This window comes from Amblyomma americanum, chromosome 1, assembly GCF_052857255.1.
Source record: "Amblyomma americanum isolate KBUSLIRL-KWMA chromosome 1, ASM5285725v1, whole genome shotgun sequence".
In the NCBI taxonomy this organism is placed as follows: domain Eukaryota; kingdom Metazoa; phylum Arthropoda; class Arachnida; order Ixodida; family Ixodidae; genus Amblyomma; species Amblyomma americanum.
In genome coordinates this window covers 434124812-434139560 of record NC_135497.1, presented here as the reverse complement: position 1 = coordinate 434139560, position 14749 = coordinate 434124812, and positions in this window count along the sequence as shown.

Sequence of the window (14749 nt, the reverse complement as noted above, 5' to 3'; positions counted from 1 at the left end):
ATTCCTTACACTTATACTCCATAGCCTGGTGTCTTTTGTGAGGTTGCCAGAGAAGTGGGTTAACTTGGCCACTATTGCTGCTCAGCACACCTTGCCGGTCTTCTTGCACTTAATTGTCTTCTCCTGGCTTGAGTTCTTGTCATTCGGCTGGCGCCTCGATGCCGACACCGAGCGGGAATGGCTGGGGATCACTTAGGTCTCCCCCTCGGAGCTGAACCATCGTCTCCTGGCTCCTCCTACGCTGTCGTCCTTGTGACTGCCCCTGCAATATTGCCCTTCGGTGTGTGGTAGGTACCTTGAATAAATAAATGGGCAATAGAGCCCAGCTTGAGGGACCCAGCATTGAAATCCACACAGAAACCATGCCCTCCTACTGAGGTGCCTTCACCACTTGCAAAAAACACAAATTCCCAGCAGGCACTGCAGCCCCTGCTTTAGTGTTGAGACACCTTGCCATGCTGTTCTCACCTTTTTGTGCAGACAGAAGTGACAGCTGGCAATTAGCTGTGTGTTAGCCGACCCACATTCGGCCATAAAAGTGGTGGTACTGGCTAGATGAACCATAGTTTCACCGCACTTACTTATTACAGCGACAGCCACAGCCAAGAGTTTTGCACGGTTTACAGTATAGTTACCAGAAGCAGCAATAGTGCAGAGTGTCATGGAGGAGAGGCTCACAGCCTTCAGCTTTCATGTAGAGTAAATGTTTGTAATGTTGATGACATGCAGTGATGAGGAGTGCCCTGCCTGTACTATGATTAAGGTTTTTCATATGTAACCAGGCAGCATGGAGACAAACTAACACAAAGTTGCACAGCCCCACTGACATAGCGAGTGGCACCAGAATATATGACCTTATATATGGCAGTGGTGGCTCGGAGAAGCAGGCTACTTGAGCCAGCAATGAGTATCTTGCACTGACGCAGCATTCCCGCTTGAACTGTGAGGAATGCCAAGCTGCGTGGTTTCTGAAAAAAAAATTCCATCAATAAACTCGCAACAAAGCAATCTTCTGGAAACATGCAATCAATCAATCATTTTATTTCAGTTTTCTTTACAGTACAAAAAACTGAGGGCAGCAAGAAAAGGGCAGTCCTCCCTGCCGCTTGACAAGCCTCACCACCCCTGCAAAGAGGCAGTTTTGTAGCGACTGAAATGAGTAGATATTGTAAATTGGTTTTGAGGGAAAGGATATGACGCAGTACCTGTCTCAGATATCGGGACACCTGAACCTAAAGGAAAGGGGTAAAGGAGAGACTGAGAGAAGAAAGGAAGAAAGAGGTGCAGTAGTGGAGGGCTCGTTTCGCCTACATCGTTCGAACCCTGGTACTGCGGATTAGTAGCCGAGCAATTTAACCACTGAGCTACCGCGGCGAATAAATGGCTACATAACTATGCGGTTAAGAAATCATTAAAAAAACAATTTACAGACAAGAAAGATTTCTGTGCACAAAAATAATTATGAAATAAAACATAATGGTCGTACATATTTACAATTTCATATACATTTCAACATATTGTAGGATCTCGACTACAAACGCATTCTAAACAGCGGCGCCTAACTTAATGTGTAGCAAGTCGTAAAATGGGGTCAAAAATTTAGGGAGCACATAATTTAGTGCTGAAAAACCGTAGTTTGTTCTGCACCGCGCTAAGAAGTAGGTAATGTGCTGTAGAATTACATACGGTGTCCGGTGTCGTGTGTGTGTCACAATGCTAAAAAAAATGTCGTTTTCAGCTATTCTGTTTTTATACAAGGACGCAAACCTGTAGCCAAACATACTGTTCATGGGTATTTTTTTGTATTCCAGGTAGATGGGACGTGTCGATGCATCATACAAAGGATTAGCAATTACGCGAAGTACTCTTTTTTGTAGAGAGAGGAGCTTCTTTATGCTGGATGCTCTAGTTCTTCCCCAGACAAGGAAGCAATACGAGACATAAGAATAAAAAAATGCGTAAAAAAGGTGCAGGTTTTTTTTGGTGGCAGAATGCTCTTACTCCGGGAAATTATCCCAACATATCTAGACAGAGCTACGCAGATGCCCCATGCAGGACATGCTGGTAAACACCACGCCAAGTGAGGTAAACATTCCTATATACTCAATGGGAGAATTGTCCAAGTAGAGGAGCGGCAGACTCATGATATGTTTTGCTAAAATCGACAAAGATGCCTAGGGTCAGAAGGTGAGCTCCAAAGTTATTTATTATACACTCTTTTTCGTGCAGTAAGGCATGCTCAGTTGATCTATGTTTTGTTAGCATGTATTGGCAGTTGGCTATTATAAAGTGCTTCTTTAGGAAGTTTTAACGTCAATGCAATAATGATTCTAGCGCTTTGGAAAAAAATGGAAGTGCCTTTATTGGCCTACAATTTCCCAGAGCGTTTTTCTCCTTTTTTTATAAATAACTGCAACTTTAGCTACTTGCATGGCAGCAGGAAAACATGCTGTGTTCAGCGCAGTATTGTAAATATGCATGAGGCAAGGCACAATCAAAAGTAGGATCTCAAAGGTAGACTTTTAATATTACATGAATCGAGATTTGAAATATTCTTGAAACTTTTACACACCGAATACACCTCATCTTCATCTGTTGGCTCCAGAAACATCGATTTCTCTAGTCTGTCACCCAAAAAACTAGAAATACCTGGATTGTGTAGACTGTTCCAACTTCAGAGAAATATTTGAAGCCAGGGACATTGCATGGCAGCAGGAAAACATGATGTGTTCTGCGCCGTATTGTAAATATGCATGAGGCAAGGCACAATCAAAAGTGGTATGTACCTTACAGGTAGACTTTTAATATTACATGAATCGAGATTTGACATTTTTTAAACTTCTACATACCGAATACACCTCATCTTTATCTGTTGGCTCCAGAAACATGGATTCCTCTAGTCTGTCACCCAAAAAACGAGAAATACCTGGATTGTGTAGTCTGCTTCCAACTTCAGAGAAATATTTGAAACCAGGGACAAGCCAGCTATTTCCCTTCCCGTGAATAACCATGTTCTCAAGATACTGTGGTGGTTACTTCAATTTAGAAGAACATTTAGACTCCTCCACTTTTCTTTACGACGGTGGAAGAGGTGTATATTAAATAAATTGTTATAATAAGCAGTGCTGGATTTTCTGATTTCATTCTTTGAGCAGTTCCTTGGGGATTTAAAATTGGTTAGAACATCGGGGTCTTTACTGTTGTTGAATGTTGCAAACAACTTATGCTTCTTTTTTACCAGTCGTACCAGGCGGGCATTAATCCATGTTTTCACGCTTTTTTTGAAGGCACTATCTTGACGATATAGAAACAATCGTTATGAACTGCGAGAAAGAGCTGAAGGAACTCGCTATACATATCAGGCGCCGTCTTCTGAAGAACAGAATTCCAATTCGTGAGTGAAATGCGGTTGCTAAATTGGTCAAGGCAGATTTGGGAAATGAGCTGCCAACGGACATTCATGGCAGGCTTAGGTATAGGTTCGTTTTGAAGACGAACGAAAATGCAAAGGTAGTCACTTATGTCTATTGCAGTGCGAGTGGCCAGGAGCGCATCTTCGTGATTAACGATCAGTAGATCCAAGGAACCGGACAAGTGTGAGCTGACACGTGTAGGCCCGTAAATTGCATTTTGGAAGCCGGCTGTGCAAATCCTGGTTAGCGTTTTTCTTGTACTGAGCTGTTCATGCTCATATCTATGTTGAAGTCATCCCGATTCACGCAAAGAAAATTTCAGAAAGAAAAGACATTGGGCTGTATTACCATGTGGGGGTCCCTACACTATCAGCATTTCTATGTTCTTGTCACTTATGCAGTGATCAGATAGAATAGTTTTTAACTGATAAGAATAGTTTTTTTAATATATTGCTACCCCTCCACCCCACTTTGCTACATGATTAAGAAAAAATGATCTGTACCCGGAAAGGCGGATGATGTCTATAAGAGCGATACCATGTTTCTGTTAATATAACTTCGAAAGACTGGTAAGGCTGCCTAAAAGTATGTTAATTGATCAGCTTTACTCACAGCCGATTGCATATTCATATGTATGATTTGGCAGTCTTTACCTTTGCGTTGGAGAAAATATGCGCTGAGCTATGAAGGTGTGAAAAGTGGTGACTTTTATTCAAATCGTGACAGCAGCTACTTCTATATGAGTTGCTGCACAGCCTTCCTTACGTCATTTTAGACATGTCCGCTTGCAAGTGAATTTGGACAGTTGTAAAGTCATCAGTTTGGCGGGACAAAATAATGATGTTCCTTGACCACACAAGTTTCCATGAGACCTCCTTATTGCAACTGCAGCACCCAGACGCTTTTTCGTTGATTGGTGTCAAATGTTCATTTACAAAGACCGATGATGACGATGCAGAATCTACTGGGATGTCCTTATTTGCGAAACGTACCTTATTTGCCTTTCGCAGTACAGCGCCCCGTTTGGGACGGGATATGAATTCAACAATGTTGGAGTTCCCGGGGTGCGGGTAGGAACACAGAGGCAGCACTCTATGTCCGAATCCACGATAGGTTCCTGAATTGCATTTCCAAAGTTTGTAACAAGGCTAAGAACATTCTTCTCTTCTTGCTTCAGGACACCTGTGTAATTTCAAAGTTAGACCTTCGCGAGTACTGTTCCGCAAGGTTAAATTTCCTCTCAAGATGTTGTGTATTCTTTTCTAGAGCAGCATACTGGCAAAGCGAAATTCCTCAGTTTATTGCTCCAGCTTGCAATATTTTGCCTTTTCATAGTCTAGTTGCGTTTTTATCTCTTCAATTTCAGCATGTGCGTGGTCAATAAGCTCTTAATTATTTCCGTCTAATCATTCCAATCTTACCAGATTTCCTTGCACATGTGTTCCATAGACTCTTGTAACGTTTTCAGTTCCTGCTTAAACTCCTCCTGCAGCTTTGACAATTCCGCACACATTTCATCCTGTACCTTTGCCGCGTCTTTTGACATTTTCAGAACGACAGAACGCACACTAGTTAAAACTTGGCAGCAGCGGCGACAGACAGGAACAAAAGTCTAACCAAGCGTGCAAATGCCAAGAACTAACCTACAGAAGCAGGCGAAGCAGAACGTTAGGCGATGTTTCCAGTGTTCCGTCGCTACTGCCAAGTGGTGAGGGTAGCCAGCGATTGCAGTCATATAGGCAGGCTGCGGTGCGTCACTGCTGCCGGTGATTGCAGAGTCCCTGTGCCGTTGATAATCACGTCCCCTGGTGTCAGTTGTCGGGTGGGGCCATGCATCAAAGCAAGGAGTGCTCGGTCGGCTGGAGGCTTTCGATCCAACTAGGCGGGAATGATCTGCAGAACCAGGCGAAGCAAAACGTTAGGCGATGTTTCCAGTGTATCGTCGCTACTGCCAAGTCCTGAAACCTGATTGTGTCGCGATTCTAAATAGGTCATTTATTTTCATGTAAAACAGGCCCCTGTGCAATTATACACTATGTTGTGCAAGTGTTTTCGTAATAGTTCTGAAAAAATGAAATGCATAGGAATGTGGCCACAATGAGGCTCTGTGTGGTCGATAAGAGCAATAAGGTATAAAAGGATGACAGAGCTGCATCACATGCAGCACACCATATCAGGTCCGATGCAGCCGTCTCTACTTCATTTCGTGTTTTACAATACCAAAAAGCTACAAAACATATTAAAGGCCATGCAGTGTCTCCTAAAGCTCAGTCGACAATATAGACTGGCAAAAAGTACTCCTGTATCAAGAATTGTAACGGTGCCAAAGCAAATGAAGATTGTTTTAGAAAGCCTTCCCAAAGTAAGCACTTTTTAGCCTCCTGCTGTCTATGTGCACAATGAATCTATACATTGAACTGAAGATCCTTCCACACATCCTTCCACACATTGAGCTGAAGTTCCTTCCACAAACTGAAGTAACACAGATGCTCAGCCTAGTTTCTATGTATGGGTGCATCTTGAAAAAAATGTGTGCAAAAACTGATGAATGACATGATAACCACAGGACAGTTCATGCTTTCTGCACAGTTTGCTTTCAAGATGTAGAATAATGTAGGCCTTAACTAGGGATGGTGACGTCACCGTCTTTGAACTTAATTAAAAGAAAAAGAATGACTTCTCTATTAGGACTCAATTTACAAACCACTGAGAAATTCCTTTGTAGTATTCTTATTTCATGTTAACATGTTAAAGAGCTGCATGACATTTATACATTGAAGACAACTACCATAAGTTTCAATCACGTCTGTTGGCTCCTTTCGTTAAATATGCCACAATTGGCACCTAACTCTTACTGTGCAACATTCAGGTGGCAATAAATTCTTCCTCCACTAGGAACAAGTCATGTGGAGAATATGCCTGTAGCCAGCTCCAAATCGTTTACTGCCACAGAAAGAAAATCCTTCTGCATGCGTGAAGAAAAAAAACGAACCTGGAAACCCAGTTTAAAAGATTTCACATTTTCAGTATTGTTGAAGACTCTATAAGAATTATAATATCAATAATGTATAGCTCTGGACAAAAAAATGTGAACAGTTAAAGTTTTACAGTGATGCAAATTTTGTCTTCACCCGCATGCATCAGCTCTGCTTAGGTTAATTACTAACCTGGTAATATATAACTTTGCCAACAGAAAAAAAAACAGCCACGCAAGTGTCTTATCGGAGCTGTCAAGATCCTCTGAAGCTCAAAACAAGTAATTCCGGATTTCTGCAACCCGCCGCGGTGGCTCGAGTGGTTAGGACGCTCGGCTCATGGCCAGGATTCTGGTTCATCCGCTCCTAGTTCACAACGCCGCCACCACGGGCCGCATGAAGTTGAGCTCCTCCTCCTTCTCTTACATTCTTCCACCCGGTTTGAGAGAGAGACGCTAGTAAGCTTCGCCCATTGTCCGCTTTGTGTGTCCTCCCCTCAAGCCAAGCTCCTCGGGAGGGGGGCACCCTTCGCGTTTGTTTTTTTTTTTCCACCCAGCGTGCTCGAAACGGGCTGACTGTGCGGCTCCCCTAGTCTGTTCCTTTACTGCGGTGCAAGAAAAGAAAGAAGTCGGGTTGGGGTTGAAGCGGTGTACACGCCCCGTCTTTGTCCGACTTTGAGGGGCCATTTGTCAAAAACTACTGGCGGTATATATGCACATCACACAAGATATGGCTAAACGTTCCAGAATTGTGCCAAGGCCCAGCTATCACTCAGTGAGTCCAGAGCATAATGCGTGGAATAGAATTTTTTTAGCGCTGCACCCAACTTCTCCCCGTGGGACGGTCTGCGTCTTCATGGTAAATGGTGTTTTGCTGTACAGAAAATCTGATGACTGGTGACAGAACAGAACTAGCGGCCGTATAAGCATCAGTAAGAACCTTGTGTTGCGCATTTGTTTACACGTCAGTGTTTTTATTTTTTCGAAAGAGGTTGCAGTTATAACCTGACTCACCATAATTGTCTAGTTTTTTCGCAATGGGGAAAAAAATTACGGACAACAATTAGGTCTACTGACGAGCTGTGAAGGAGAAAGCTTGCAGCATGGTGTTCGGCTGCGGCGATGGCGTGCTGCTCTAATGCAATGGCCAGCCAAGCTGATCAGTTCACGCCGCCCGAATGGAAGTTGATGAAGGCGACGATAGCCAAACCCAGCTCGAGCCCCTGTGCTTCCTTTTTTCGAGTTGAGTTGAGTTGTCGACAGAAGGACGAAAGGAAAAGCACGGGCTTGCTTACTGGCTCAATGCGGAGCCACGCCCAGCTGCCTGCGTGCTGATAGTAGGAGGTGAAAGGTGGGAGTAAAGAGACAGAAGAAAAGCGCGCGCAATAGCCCGTAGGCCACGGGCCAATCCCGGAGGCAGTGCAATACCGGGCTGACCTGTGCCAGAGTGCGTTACGCCAAGCACTCCGCCATACTTTCAAAAATATGCGTAACACCCAAGCCTCAAGGGCCCATATGAGATATTAAGCCAGGTATGTGAATGGCATCCCCCTTCGAAAGCGGACCGGGGATTGAGCCACACCCGAATACTCGATCCTATGCTTCCTTGCTATCACTCCCCTTTATATTTCTCCTCGATATCATTTCCCTTTCTCCTACGCCGGCTGCAGCTCGGGTGGTTAAGATATTAGATAGCAATTGCCGCGGCCGGCAACATTATTTTCCTTCACTTTTGATGGGAAAGCTTCACTATGCTACCTCGTAACGATTTCGCGGTGCTTACGGTTTTGACCTTCAAGTGGGCCAGAGGTCAGTCCTCTCACGGCGTGGTTCGAGCGTCCACCGATATATGTGAGACAGTTACTGCGCCATTTCCTTTCCTCAAAACCAATTTTAGAAACTAACCTTGAAAGTAAAAAGTGAAAATTGGTTTTTTGAGAAAGGAAATGGCGCAGTATCTGTCTTTCATACCGGCTGACACCTGAACCGCGCCGTAAAGAGAAAATGGAGGGAGTGAAAAAAAAAAGAAGAAAAAGGTGCCGTAGTGGAGGGTTCTGGAATAATTTAGACCACCTGGGGATGTTTAGCGTGCACTGACATCGCGCCCTATCCACTGAGCCATTGCGGCGGGTTCCCTTCGTGGGTGCGGAACCCACTTCGGAAAGTATTTTATTTACGAAACTTAATTTTTCTTTTTCTGATTAGGTCACGTGGTTTTTCCAAACCTCTGGGGAGGACAACGCCTGATTTTCCTCCTTATGAGCTGCTATGCTTTCGCAAAAATGAAAATATGCTTCCTTCTACTTACGAACGGCGCTGATCATTTTACCTAGGCTGCTTGCACACAACATTTGTTTCCTGCATTTATACACAAGTATGGTGACAGGTTGCTCAGCGTACAAATTATTAAATAATACCATTTAAACGTGTAACCATTTTTGGGATGCGCTTGTATAGGAATTGTACCTGCATGCACGTGACTTTCTGGCGCCCTAGTTCACTGCCTTGTTCTGCATGTGTGTGTGTGTGTGTTGGGCTGAGTGTGTGGGTGTGCGCGCGCGCGCCACGGTAGAGTCCATTGCATGCAGTGGCGCAAAAACGCGGAGCTCCCACTTGGCTTGTCGCAAGTTTGGCTTGGTTAGGAGGGCGAGGGCCGGCTCAGGATGTGAAGCTTTTAAGTTCCATGGCTGATCACCGGCCTGTCTTATGACGTAGGGATAATGTAAACAGGAAATTCGAGAATGTAACATGCAACCAGATTCCTCGGATTTTTTTTTTCATCACATTACTCCGCATGAACATGTCCAGATATCGAGAACCACACGCTCAAGACAACACAGGCTTTTTTCGCGCGTGGTTTTCTTCCACCGGCCTTGAGGAAACGCGCGCGCCCATTTTCATACGACAGTAATTCATGTCCCCATAAAAAAAAGACATGCTATGCTTAATGAATCGTTTATCTTCAAGACAGTCACGTTTCCATGCCCGCCCCCCAAGTCGCCACGTGCTCGTCGGCCATGGCGGCCTCGTCGACGGCGACGTGCGCTAGCAGTCATATCGGAAAAGAGCGGGCTTTCTGCGCACCTATTCGCTCGCGTCAGCCGCCGCCTCATCAACCGTCGTCGGACGACGTGCGAAAATTATCTGGTAGGTCCACATTGGTGGCGGCGCTCACCATCGGGTGAAAATCGCCGGCCTCACGCCGTAAAAACGCCTCATGCATCCCGGCATTAAACGCTGTGGCTGAGCGGGGTTAAGATACTAGATTACGATACCTGGTGACATGACCAAGGCCCGTCACATGTCCGAGATGGGAGGTGCACTAGCGGGTGGCTGTTGGCTGGTTATACGGTCGAGTGCTCATTGCTCGCCGGGCTAAATGTTACTTCATGAGACCATGCGAAATAGCCTGAAATTTCGAATACAAAATATGCAGAGGACACCAAGACGCAGAAAAGACCTGTTAATGCTATAGCATCATACCAACAAGGCGGAGCTAAGTGTTCTCCAAATCTCTTAATTTCAGCGCGATTTCTTTCCTTTGTTCAAAAGTACTGCTCATAGTGCTGCCGCAATGAGGAGTTGTGTAGTCAAGTCATCAATGTTGTACTTTGCGATCGTTATGGAGCGCTTGGATTTTGATGTAGGCGAAATGCTAGTGGTCCGTGTACTGTTTGATTTCAGTGCATGTTAAAGAACCTCAGCTGGTCGAAATTTCCGGAGTCTTTCACTACGGCGTTCCTCATAGCCTGAGTCACTTTGGGACGATAAACCATAAATCAAAACGCATGGAAATATTATACGGCTTATGGAAAAGCGTGATGAAGGAGATTCCACAATTATTTTTGGGTGTGACATAACTATGAAGGATCGGAAAGCAAGCATTGCTTTTTCACGTTGTAAGAACTCGCTCAGCGGCAGCTGGAGCTGTGATGCACCAAACATACCTTTTCACGTATTTGAAAGCACTGCCTGACAAATGTTTCAAAGACGATTAGAGATCATATAACGGCAGCAATGCGTCCCACCCGGTCCTCTTCGTTCCTTCTGTTGTTTTTCGTAACTGATCTAAATTGGGATCCAAGTGGAGACACATCACTTATGTTAAAGCTGAAATTTACTAACGTACCCTGACGCCCGGATCTACATGACGTTACTCACCAGCATGGTGACGTGACTCGATTACGACCGACACTGAATGCCCCCGGGAATTCGGTCCCCTCGCCGTCAACTGTGAATGCTGAGGCGGCCGCAGATAGAACATGCCATCGCAAATGAGAATCTCCAAAAGGAGGCCATATTAGGTTCAGGAGTGAAGTTGAAAATAGCGAAAATTAAATGTAGCAATGCGTACATTCAGTTTAACTTCTTCAGCCTACCGAATTTCCTAACCTGTTGAGTGTTTTGCTCAATTCTTTGTTCCTGTCCTTTTGTGCAAGTTGCAAAAAAAATAACGGTGGTTTAGCTTTGGTTAAACCTGGAGTGACGCGATAGCTACAGCTGCCCGAGTGGAACTTGGTCACGTGACCAAACACGTGACCAACAACGTGATCAGCCGAACCACGTGACCAACCACGTGACAGGGTGGCGGCGCATCTACAGGGTGTCAACGCAGCCACAGGGTGGCGGTGCCGCCACCACCACGGCGCCGCCACGTTGAAGGCTCGAAATGCTGCCGTAATAATCGCTACAAAAACTCGTACAAAAATCAAAGCGGCAGTTTCTTTGACATGACAGAATACATTTATTATCGCATCACATCATGGCGCAGAAAAAGTCTAAACGATACATTTCGACAGTTTGCTAGAAATACACAATGCACTTATGCACAGAACCAGCTTGAGAAAGTGTCGGTAGTAAATATTAAGCATGGCAAAACTTCACACTTTCTACATAGACGTGTACCACTTGCAACCGCCACACATCACTAGGCTGGTTGTGAGGAAAGGAGAGGTGCAACATTCGCGCTACAATGAGGTCAGCCACATGAACCGCGCAGTGCAGCCAGAGGTGCACTGCGAAGGCATTTCAAGCGTGCACTGCAGTAATTATAAAACACAATTGGCCTAATCTTGATGAAACCCAAAAAACACAAAACAACACAGCGTGGCGCGATACAAAAAATATAAACATATTATACATGAATACAGATACAGCGTGTAAATATTGCACATCAAGGAAGATTATCACAAATATGGCGAAGAACGAAGAACATTTACTGCACTTAAAAGTCGCCACAAGCACAAACAAAGCATTTCACTCTCGTTTAGTCGTACCAGCGAGAATGCGAGTTTTAGCATTGAGTGAAGAGACATAGTAAACCGTTCAAGCTGCAAGTGTGCACATACTGCACTACAAACATTTTTGATGAATATTTCATTAAAAAAGAAAGAAATGATAAAAACTGAGGCATACAGACTTGTGGAACATCGCGAGCAGGCAATTGTTAATTGCAGGCAATTTTTGCTAATAGAAGTCAAGTCGACTGCTGAAAACATCGTTTTTCTCTTTCTTTGCGAAGCATTTCACGCCGTTTGGGAACTGATTTTACTTTCGTTGAAATGCCAGCAGCTTTCAATTCGGTCCGCAGTTCAACCGCGTCCATATCCTCGATGCAAGCGGGAGGTGTATCCTCGCGCTCCATTTCAGGAGCGCTTCGAGCCCTATTTGTGCGACTCTCTTCAATCATACCCTCAACCCAGTATGAACGATCGTGTTTTTTGTACGCTCGACTTGTTGTTACGTGCGCGCTATTCTCAAGGCGTTTTGCCAGCTTCAGCGCATCGGCGGCCGCATTCCATTTATTGGATCTTGCATGATGCAAATGCTTCAGAATATCATTCTTTTTCTCAATGCCTTCGCTCGAAAACCACCCTAAACACTTGAATTCTTTATGCTTATTTGAGGCATGACAGACAATAATATGCATATATGGCGTCAATCTTTCAGCCCCGTAACCCTTATGCCCTCGTTCTCCAAGTTCTAAGTACGTTTTATGGAATTTGGCTATTTCTTGCTCGATGCTTTCGCCGGTCGTGTTATGTTCAAAATGATCAAAAATGCCACTAAGCATTTTCCAAAGTGAGATGATTTTTTTTTTCTGTTTCCGGGCTGAGTTTTCCAGTGAGCCTCTCTGGCAGCATTTCGAGCAGGCGCTCGCAGGAGTCTCCTTGAATACAGGTGAAATTTTTTCCTTTTCTTTCGTTCAGTTCAAATTTTACACCACACCTATTAATTGCCTGCACAATTGCTTCCACGTGAGTGCTCTTGGTGTTTAAGTTCGTAACTTTATCGCGGTTGTCTTTGTCCATTGCTTCGACAATCAATCCATCAACCAGGCGATTAACGACTCTAATGCGCATGTGTAAAATGTCTGGAACCACAAATGCAGGTTCAATGTTGAATAGGGGAACGACTTTCATTCCGAATTCTTCAACAATGCCGTCCTCCCTCATGTTTTTTAGAGTGCGCAGAAGAGGCGGCTTATTACACTCCTCTGTGTTTGCCCCAGCTCTGCTTCGTTCCTTTAAATTAATACGACAGAAAGGACATGGGTGCCTAGAAGACGCTGACTGCAATCCTTGAACCATGAGCAAGAATTTTAGATCTGAGCCCAGACAGACTATGACGGGAACTTCCTGTCCTTCCAAGCTGACACTGCCCCTTTTCACAACACTGTTAACTTCGTCTATCAAATCTTTCAAACTTTCTCTAATCTGAAAATAGTTTTCAGAGACTTCGACGACTGCGAGCAGGCGATGTAAGGTATGGCTCTGCAGCCTCCGGCTGCTGTCAATCAGGAGAAAAGATAGAGTTGTCCAGCTTGTTCGTGTGCTGACTACACAGCCATCTCCTTCTATTTTGACCAAAATTGGCTACGACCTGAGTTGTTCTCCTGTCATACCTCTATTCACTGCGTACTCCGCAACGGCAGTTTCAAGTTCGTGCACAAAAGACACCTGAGCGCCAGCTGCTTCTCCTAGGGTTTTAAACACAGCAGTGCTTTCGTCTAGTTTTTGCCTGTAGGAATTGATGACACGGAGCGAGGGTAAATTAGGAACAGCTGAAGACATTTTTTCCCAAAAAACATTGCTTACAAAGTGGTTGTCTAAGAGCGCGGTGATTGCACGGACGCTTTTCTTCTCGGGGGAAGACAGATCCAGATAGTCAGTTTTACCATTACTGCGGTATTCTTTTTTGATTCCTCGCTCCACGAAGATTCCGTCAATGTCAGAAAAAGTAATTTTGTGCAGTAGCCCTCGAAGGTCTTCTAAAACCAACTGGCATAAGTCCAAGCCATAGCTTTCCAAAATTTCTTCTAGCCCTTGAACTATCACGCTGCCTACAGAATGCAGCTTTCTTCTATCGGTGCTTTTCGATCCTTCCCCGACCCTTTTTCCGCAGTTGTTGAGCAAGCGGCAGTTTTTTGCCTTTGATGACAGGCTTTTGTTTTCTTTTTGCAGCTGAAGGCATTTTGCCTCAAAATCCTGAATGGACTTACGCAGTTCAGAAAGAGACCGTTCTGATACACCCTCCATTCGCTTCACTTCTTGTAAAGCTTGAATAATGATGTCCTTGATACTGTTATTTGAATTTTGAACAGAACTTTCCTTATCGAAGGGAATTTTTGCATGGCGCTCTTTTTTAAGGAACCCCTCTTTTGCTCGGCCATTAATTTTTCTGTACTGAGTATCTACCGAGGAGCAGAGGCTTCTAAATATTGTCTCTACTGCAACCTTTAAACTCTCTGGGATGGACATGCCAAGTGGAATAAAAGATGTTATTGTCTCAAAATAAGATTTCTCTAAAACCGTTTTGTTGCTAAAGATTTCCAGAACTGTCCTATTTGTCAATGTAAATGAAATTGCACATTCAGAAATCTCTAAGCGCAAAGCTCCCGAACTCATTTTTAAGAAATTCTAAACAACACAAATTGAAATGCAAGAATCAATACTATATCGAAAAAAAAAACAAAGTTCCAAAACGTTTGTTGGCAACATATATGTGAAAGGCGGAAGGCTCACTATTTCTGTGGGTTAGGTTCTGCATGCAACAACCTTCGACACAAGGAACATTTGCAGACTTTCCACAGGATAGCCGTTTGGATAGAGCTTGCAAGCTTTCTGTCGTGTCACAGCAGCCTTCACACGCACTGGGAACTCAAATGCCACTACACTGCCAAGTTTCGTTTCTCGAGTATGCCAACCAAAGGGAAGATTCAGCTTTGAAAAGTCTGACTCATTGCAAACAATCCAACCCCTTTCGAGCGGCCTTCCTTTCCTACTGAAAACCCATCTAAAGATGTCCAGGTCTATGTTCACCTTGACAAGCCAGCTGGATCGACGGCTGTTGGAAAGTTTCT